The sequence below is a fragment of the Trichomycterus rosablanca genome, chromosome 27 (assembly GCF_030014385.1).
Source record: "Trichomycterus rosablanca isolate fTriRos1 chromosome 27, fTriRos1.hap1, whole genome shotgun sequence".
NCBI lineage: Eukaryota > Metazoa > Chordata > Actinopteri > Siluriformes > Trichomycteridae > Trichomycterus > Trichomycterus rosablanca.
This window is the reverse complement of record NC_086014.1, coordinates 63,386-72,798: the sequence shown is the minus strand read 5'-3', so window position 1 is coordinate 72,798 and position 9,413 is coordinate 63,386.

The window sequence follows — 9,413 nt, the reverse complement described above, 5'->3', positions numbered from 1 at the left end:
ATGACATTTACTAATGATTATTTTTAAAATTTTTTAATTATTGTTCTTTTTTCACTACGGAAGGGAAATGTGTCTAAATATTATTGGTTCTCCTGCAACACATGCGTTTAATACAGATTATTAAACCACATTCTAATATTCAATTCATCTGATCATTTCTCACAAAAAGCAAGCAAGGGTTTATTAATATATTTATATTTATTTATTTTCTTTCTTTCCTAATCTGTACACGTCTGTGTCATTCAGTGCATTGTTCATCATTTCATTGCTCTTTTGGTGGAATCCTCTCACTGTGCATTATTTATCGACCATTTTAACGCTCTTATTTATTATTTTTACTCTGTTACATGTAAAAGGACACAGAGGCTGGAATACGAGATGAAAATAACGTTTCATCTCGTGTACAGGCCTGCACACCGGGTCTGCAGCACTTGCTGAAGGTAACGCTGCAGTAGCTCAGGCTTTGGGTGTCTTTTCTTTTTTGCAAACTCAGTACGAGCATAATGAGCTTTGAATAAGAACTTTACCGACATATTGTGCGGTAAAAGAACTAGGCAGAGCATTCATCATCAGTGATGCATTATGGGAGACACATTAGCCATTTTATTCTGACTAAAGGCCTAATTCAAAATAATTCTATATGGTTAGCATACAAGCTTTCACCCTCTCCATTACAGCACTTGAGTATTTCTGCTTTAGAATGTTTTTTGCAGCTTTTCCATCAGTGTTCCTAATCACTAAGACCCCGTTTACATTTGTGTACATTTGAAATGCATATGTGTCCCTAATTGGACCTTAAAGACTAATTGGTTATTGTGCCATGGGGAGTTAGTCCATCAACGTCTGAACTAAAACTAATGTCCACAAACTCGCCTTCTTTATGTGTTCGTTTGTACTGAAGGATTAATCTACATGTTCACTGCGCGCTCAGTTTTATGAATATTGCAGAGTGGTGTAACCTCATACAATTACAACACAAGCACACACACCAAGAGTGTTTTAGTATTTAGAAGACATGTGAACATCTCCACCATTTCCTCTAATGGAACCAGTAAAGCTACAGGTGCTCTGATGTTTTTCTTCCTGTTTATCTCCTCTTTCACTCTAAATCATTGTGTTCTTTTTTTCTAAAGGTAATCTGCCTCCACTGCTAATGACAAATATCATTTATTTTTATTTTGTTCACTTTATTCATTGCTAATGTAACAAAACGCACTGTGATGATCCCAGTATTAATAAAAGTTGTACTTAAACTGTGAATGTGTGTCCAGTCTGTGTACTTTTCATTTAAAGTGTGTGTGAAGGTACACTATGTGACCAAAATGTGTGGACTTTTTGCCAGTTCACTAATGTTGGACAAGAAGGCCTGGCTCACAATCGACCATCCGATTTATGCCAAAATGTTTAAAAGCCCTGAGATCGGGGCTCTGTGGAGGCCAGTGGAGTTTCTATCTAACCTGTGATGGTGTGGGATTGTTATTTATATCAGTATTAAGGGTTTGGTTGGGGGAAACATGTTGGGTCTTCATGGTAAACTCGTGCATTAGCACATCATTGATACTGGCTAATATGTTCACTTTTAATGCACCAGAATTAGTCGAGCACTTGAAATTTTCTGAAACGGGTAGTTTTAATATATATCAAGATGGCGCTTCTTCCTCATCATTTCACTGCTAGAGCTCCCGCCATAGAAACTAAATAAAAAAGTTTTTACAAACTGTTTCATTAATAATTCTGTAAAATCTATTACTACTTTCATTTTAAGGCGGTTTTTATTGAAGTCTACTTGAAGTCTATTAAACCAAACGGGTAATGTAGGCTAATACTTTTTGTATTGATGTACGTTTTTAGTGGGGCAAGCCGTAGCCTAGTGGTTAAGGTACTGGACTAGTAATCAGAAGGTCGATGGTTCGAGCCCCACCACTGCCAGGTTGCTGCTGTTGGGCCCTTGAGCAAGGCCCTTAACCCTCAATTGCTCAGACTGTATACTGTAAGTCGCTTTGAATAAAGGCGTCTGCTAAATGCCGTAAATGTAATACTATTGTTATGGCAAACGTTAGACAGTTTCAACACTTTCTGTACAATATAAACACATTAAAATATGATTTAATAATAATCATAATATAAATGAATATTCGTCTCGCTTTTATGACCTTGATTGAGTCAGCTATTACCACCAGTAGTCTTTTAAAATAGGTCTTAATTTAATTTTGCACATGAAGGAATTCGGACCAAAACTATGTGGACACCTGATCATAAACAACTTAGACATTATATTTCATAACTGTGTTCAAACTCTGCTACAGCCAGGTTGCCACGGTTGGGCCCTTGAGCAAGGCCCTTATCCTTAATTGTTTGGATTAAGTTTAATTCAGTTTTTGAAATAGCTACAGAAGATCTATGTGGGAAGGGACGCCAAACCCACCCAAACAGTGGTTTATTATAATAATAGTATTTATTATTATTATTATTATTAATATTATCATCATTATAGGTTTTGTATAACATTGTATGTTTGTGTCTATGTACAGTGTATCACAAAAGTGAGTACACCCCTCACATTTCTGCAGATATTTAAGTATATCTTTTCATGGGACAACACTGACAAAATGACACTTTGACACAATGAAAAGTAGTCTGTGTGCAGCTTATATAACAGTGTAAATTTATTCTTCCCTCAAAATAACTCAATATACAGCCATTAATGTCTAAACCACCGGCAACAAAAGTGAGTACACCCCTAAGAGACTACACCCCTAAATGTCCAAATTGAGCACTGCTTGTCATTTTCCCTCCAAAATGTCAAGTGACTCGCTAGTGTTACTAGGTCTCAGGTGTGCATAGGGAGCAGGTGTGTTCAATTTAGTAGTACAGCTCTCACACTGTCTCATACTGGTCACTGAAAGTTCCAACATGGCACCTCATGGCAAAGAACTCTCTGAGGATCTTAAAAGACAAATTGTTGCGCTACATGAAGATGGCCAAGGCTACAAGAAGATTGCCAACACCCTGAAACTGAGCTGCAGCACAGTGGCCAAGATCATCCAGCGTTTTAAAAGAGCAGGGTCCACTCAGAACAGACCTCGCGTTGGTCGTCCAAAGAAGCTGAGTGCACGTGCTCAGCGTCACATCCAACTGCTGTCTTTGAAAGATAGGCGCAGGAGTGCTGTCAGCATTGCTGCAGAGATTGAAAAGGTGGGGGGTCAGCCTGTCAGTGCTCAGACCATACGCCACACACTACATCAAATTGGTCTGCATGGCTGTCACCCCAGAAGGAAGCCTCTTCTGAAGTCTCTACACAAGAAAGGCCACAAACAGTTTGCTGAAGACATGTCAACAAAGGACATGGATTACTGGAACCATGTCCTATGGTCTGATGAGACCAAGATTAATTTGTTTGGTTCAGATGGTCTCAAGCATGTGTGGCGGCAATCAGGTGAGGAGTACAAAGATAAGTGTGTCATGCCTACAGTCAAGCATGGTGGTGGGAATACCATGGTCTTGGGCTGCATGAGTGCAGCAGGTGTTGGGGAGTTACATTTCATTGAGGGACACATGAACTCCAATATGTACTGTGAAATACTGAGCAGAGCATGATCCCCTCCCTCCGGAAACTGGGTCGCAGGGCAGTGTTTCAGCATGATAATGACCCCAAACACACCTCTAAGACGACCACTGCTTTATTGAAGAGGCTGAGGGTAAAGGTGATGGACTGGCCAAGCATGTCCCCAGACCTAAACCCAATAGAACATCTTTGGGGCATCCTCAAGCGGAAGGTGGAGGAGCGCAAAGTCTCGAATATCCGCCAGCTCCGTGATGTCGTCATGGAGGAGTGGAAAAGCATTCCAGTGGCAACCTGTGAAGCTCTGGTAAACTCCATGCCCAGGAGAGTTAAGGCAGTTCTGGGAAATAATGGTGGCCACACAAAATATTGACACTTCAGGAACTTTCACTAAGGGGTGTACTCACTTTTGTTGCCGGTGGTTTCGACATTAATGGCTGTATATTGAGTTATTTTGAGGGAAGAATAAATTTACACTGTTATATAAGCTGCACACAGACTACTTTTCATTGTGTCAAAGTGTCATTTTGTCAGTGTTGTCCCATGAAAAGATATACTTAAATATCTGCAGAAATGTGAGGGGTGTACTCACTTTTGTGATACACTGTATATATATATATATATATATATATATATATATATATATATATATATATATATATATACAGTGTATCACAAAAGTGAGTACACCCCTCACATTTCTGCAAATATTTTATTATATCTTTTTATGGGACAACACTATAGAAATAAAACTTGGATATAACTTAGAGTAGTCAGTGTACAGCTTGTATAGCAGTGTAGATTTACTGTCTTCTAAAAATAACTCAACACACAGCCATTAATGTCTAAATGGCTGGCAACATAAGTGAGTACACCCCACAGTGAACATGTCCAAATTGTGCCCAAAGTGTCAATATTTTGTGTGACCACCATTATTATCCAGCACTGCCTTAACCCTCCTGGGCATGGAATTCACCAGAGCTGCACAGGTTGCTACTGGAATCCTCTTCCAGCCTGACAGGCTGACCTCCCACGTCTTCAACCTCTGCAGCAATGCTGGCAGCACTCATGTGTCTATTTTTTAAAGCCAACCTCTGGATATGACGCAAAACACGTGGACTCAACTTCTTTGGTCGACCCTGGCGAAGCCCGTTCCGAGTGGAACCTGTCCTGGGAAACCGCTGTATGACCTTGCCCACCATGCTGTAGCTCAGTTTCAGGGTGTTAGCAATCTTCTTATAGCCCAGGCCATCTTTGTGGAGAGCAACAATTCTATTTCTCACATCCTCAGAGAGTTCTTTGCCATGAGGTGCCATGTTGAATATCCAGTGGTCAGTATGAGAGAATTGTACCCAAAACACCAAATTTAACAGCCCTGCTCCCCATTTACACCTGGGACCTTGACACATGACACCAGGGAGGGACAACGACACATTTGGGCACAATTTGGACATGTTCACTGTGGGGTGTACTCACTTATGTTGCCAGCTATTTAGACATTAATGGCTGTGTGTTGAGTTATTTTCAGAAGACAGTAAATCTTCCCTGCTATACAAGCTGTACACTGACTACTCTAAGTTATATCCAAGGTTCATGTCTATAGTGTTGTCCCATGAAAAGATATAATGAAATATTTGCAGAAATGTGAGGGGTGTACTCACTTATGTGATACACTGTATATATATATATATATATATATATACCAAGGACGGATTAAGGATAGTCTGGGCCCCTGGGCAAAGTTATCTCTCTGTGCTGCCACAAAGTCTTGTAAAGACAAGAGAAGTTGTGTAGCTGTACATATGTCAATATCATGCTTCTGCAGCTGCAGGCTTGTGGCTTGGAACCTCTGTAGTATTGTGTCCCAGAAGTATGCCATGAAGGCCATCTCCAACGTGTCCAATTTGTCACAGAGTGCAGAGGCTTCACTTTGAGTTACACATTTCTCCTCCATATCTTTAGACATATCATTCAATGCCTCTCTCAGTTGTGCATAATATTTCCAAAGAGCCTTAGTTGACTCAGCTCGTGCGCTCCATCGAGTACCTGACAGTGATTTCAGTGTGAGTTTGATATCAGTAACCTTTCCCCACCTGTGTGTAGATGATGCACAAAATGTGTACATTGCCTGTACAAAGTCAAAAAAACGTCCAGCTTCTGGGCTACTGTCAACAGCATTGACACCAACTAAATTCAGTGAATGTGCTGCACAGGGGACATAACAAATCAAAGGGTTTCTTTGTTTAAGATGAGCTTGGACTCCATTGTACTTTCCCGACATGTTACTTGCATTATCATATGACTGGCCCCTACAGTTAGATAAGTCTAGGCCCAGATTCTCCACCATAGCAACGACACACTCTGCCAAACTGTCCCCACTATGGTTTTCAATAGGCTCAAAAGCTAGAAAACGCTCAACTACATGTCCGTCATTATTAACAAACCTGAACATAAAAGTAAGTTGGTCCACATGAGCAAGGTCTGGAGTGGAGTCAACTATAACAGAGAAGTATTTTGATTCTTTGATCTCATTAACAATTGCCTGCTTTGTTCTCTGTCCCATCAAATGGATAAATTCTTCACACACTGTCGATGATAAGTAGGACACAGAACCTTTTCCCTTTACTCCAAACCTTTGGAGGTGCTCAGCTAGGAATGGGTCAAATTTGGCTAAGAGTTCTATGATGCCCAAAAAATTACCATTGTGGGCTGATCCTAATAGCTCATCATCTCCCCCGAAAGCAAGTCCCCTCTCCCCCAAAAACTGGATGACTGCAACAACTCTTTTCAATTCTCTTTAATTTGTGTCTCTGCGCTTAAGAGAAATTGAACATAATAATTTTGAAACAATACAAATTCAGAAACATTAAGTAAGGGCCTGAATCGCAGGTAGCTTGCCTGGCAGTTTGTAGGTCCCTAGAAAGTCAAGGAGCCATGGTAAACGACTTCTATGGAAGTCAAGGGCCCCATAGCAGTATGCCCTAATGGTATGCCCTGCTCTTCTCTAGGGCCCCCTGGTAGGGGCTCTCATAACCAGGGCCCTCTAAAAATATGCCCCCCTTTTTCCTAGGACCCCTAATAGCCAGAAGTCGAAGTCAGAGCAGTGCCACAACGCCTCATCTATTTTCATAAGGGGCCCAAAAGCATGGCTAGGGCCCAAAAGCATGGCTAGGGCCCCCAAACGCATGGCTAGGACCCAAAAGCATGGCTAGGGGCCACAAAAGCATGGCTAGGGGCCCCAAAAGCATGGCTATGGCCCCCAAGAGGCCCTGGGGTCAAAGTCCCTAATAGTCAGAGGATCCTTAAAATGGAGGGCCCTCGGAAATAAAAATATATTGTATCATAAATGTTGATAGGCATCGCAAAATGTTTTGAGCCAGGGCCCCCCCGGGGCCCCCTGACCTCAAGGGCCCCTGGGCACTGGCCCCACTGGCCCGGTCAGTAATCCAGCCATGATATATACATACACGTTGCGTGTATTATGGTTTATGTGTATATATCTATGAATGTGAATTTGAGAATGTATGTATATATTAAATGTATATATTGGAATATATATATATATATATATATATATATATATATATATATATATATATATATATATATATATATATATATATATATATATATATATATATACAGTGTATCACAAAAGTGAGTACACCCCTCACATTTCTGCAAATATTTTATTATATATTTTCATGGGACAACACTATAGACATGAAACTTGGATATAACTTAGAGTAGTCAGTGTACAACTTGTATAGCAGTGTAGATTTACTGTCTTCTGAAAATAACTCAACACACAGCCATTAATGTCTAAATAGCTGCAACATAAGTGAGTACACCCCACAGTGAACATGTCCAAATTGTGCCCAAAGTGTCAATATTTTGTGTGACCACCATTATTATCCAGCACTGCCTTAACCCTCCTGGGCATGGAATTCACCAGAGCTGCACAGGTTGCTACTGGAATCCTCTTCCACTCCTCCATGATGACATCACGGAGCTGGTGAATGTTAGACACCTTGAACTCCTCCACCTTCCACTTGAGGATGCGCCACAGGTGCTCAATTGGGTTTAGTCCATCACCTTTACCTTCAGCTTCCTCAGCAAGGCAGTTGTGATCTTGGAGGTTGTGTTTGGGGTCGTTATCCTGTTGGAAAAGGGAGTTTTCGAAGGGAGGGGATCATGCTCTGTTTCAGAATGTCACAGTACATGTTGGAATTCATGTTTCCCTCAATGAACTGCAGCTCCCCAGTGCCAGCAACACTCATGCAGCCCAAGACCATGATGCTACCACCACCATGCTTGACTGTAGGCAAGATACAGTTGTCTCGGTACTTCTCACCAGGGCGCCGCCACACATGCTGGACACCATCTGAGCCAAACGAGTTTATCTTGGTCTCGTCAGACCACAGGGCATTCCAGTAATCCATGTTCTTGGACTGCTTGTCTTCAGCAAACTGTTTGCGGGCTTTCTTGTGCGTCAGCTTCCTTCTGGGATGACGACCATGCAGACCGAGTTGATGCAGTGTGCGGCGTATGGTCTGAGCACTGACAGGCTGACCTCCCACGTCTTCAACCTCTGCAGCAATGCTGGCAGCACTCATGTGTCTATTTTTTAAAGCCAACCTCTGGATATGACGCCGAACACGTGGACTCGACTTCTTTGGTCGACCCTGGCGAAGCCTGTTCCGAGTGGAACCTGTCCTGGAAAACCGCTGTATGACCTTGGCCACCATGCTGTAGCTCAGTTTCAGGGTGTTAGCAATCTTCTTATAGCCCAGGCCATCTTTGTGGAGAGCAACAATTCTATTTCTCACATCCTCAGAGAGTTCTTTGCCATGAGGTGCCATGTTGAATATCCAGTGGCCAGTATGAGAGAATTGTACCCAAAACACCAAATTTAACAGCCCTGCTCCCCATTTACACCTGGGACCTTGACACATGACACCAGGGAGGGACAACGACACATTTGGGCACAATTTGGACATGTTCACTGTGGGGTGTACTCACTTATGTTGCCAGCTATTTAGACATTAATGGCTGTGTGTTGAGTTATTCTCAGAAGACAGTAAATCTACACTGCTATACAAGCTGTACACTGACTACTCTAAGTTATATCCAAGTTTCATGTCTATAGTGTTGTCCCATGAAAAGATATAATGAAATATTTGCAGAAATGTGAGGGGTGTACTCACTTTTGTGATACACTGTATATATATATATATATATACACGCATGTGTCGTATCTATCTAAGAATTACTCTGCGCGCGCGTGTATCTATGTATCTGTGTGTGTGTGTGTGCGTGTGTGTGTATCTGTGTGTGTGTATCTCTGTGTGTGTGTGTGTGTGTATCTGTGTGTCTGTCTGTGTGTCTGTCTGTGTGTGTGTCTGTGTGTATCTGTGTGTGTGTGTGTGTGTGTGTGTGTATCTCTGTGTGTGTGTGTGTGTGTATCTGTGTGTGTGTATCTGTGTGTCTGTCTGTGTGTGTGTATCTGTGTGTGTGTCTGTGTGTGTGTGTATCTGTGTGTGTGTGTATCTCTCTGTGTGTGTATCTGTGTGTGTGTACCTGTGTGTGTGTATCTGTGTGTCTGTCTGTGTGTGTGTCTGTGTGTGTGTATCTGTGTGTGTGTCTGTGTGTGTGTGTATCTGTGTGTCTGTCTGTGTGTGTGTGTGTGTGTGTGTGTGTGTGTGAAGAAGGAGGAGTGGCTGCTGTGTACAGAGACACGGAGATACCGAGACCCGAGCGAGCGTGGTTGCGCGTGAAGAGGAACCAGTTCGGGATTAAAAGGACGTCGACAGTGATGTGGAGCATTAGAGAGAGTAATATTGTGTAATAG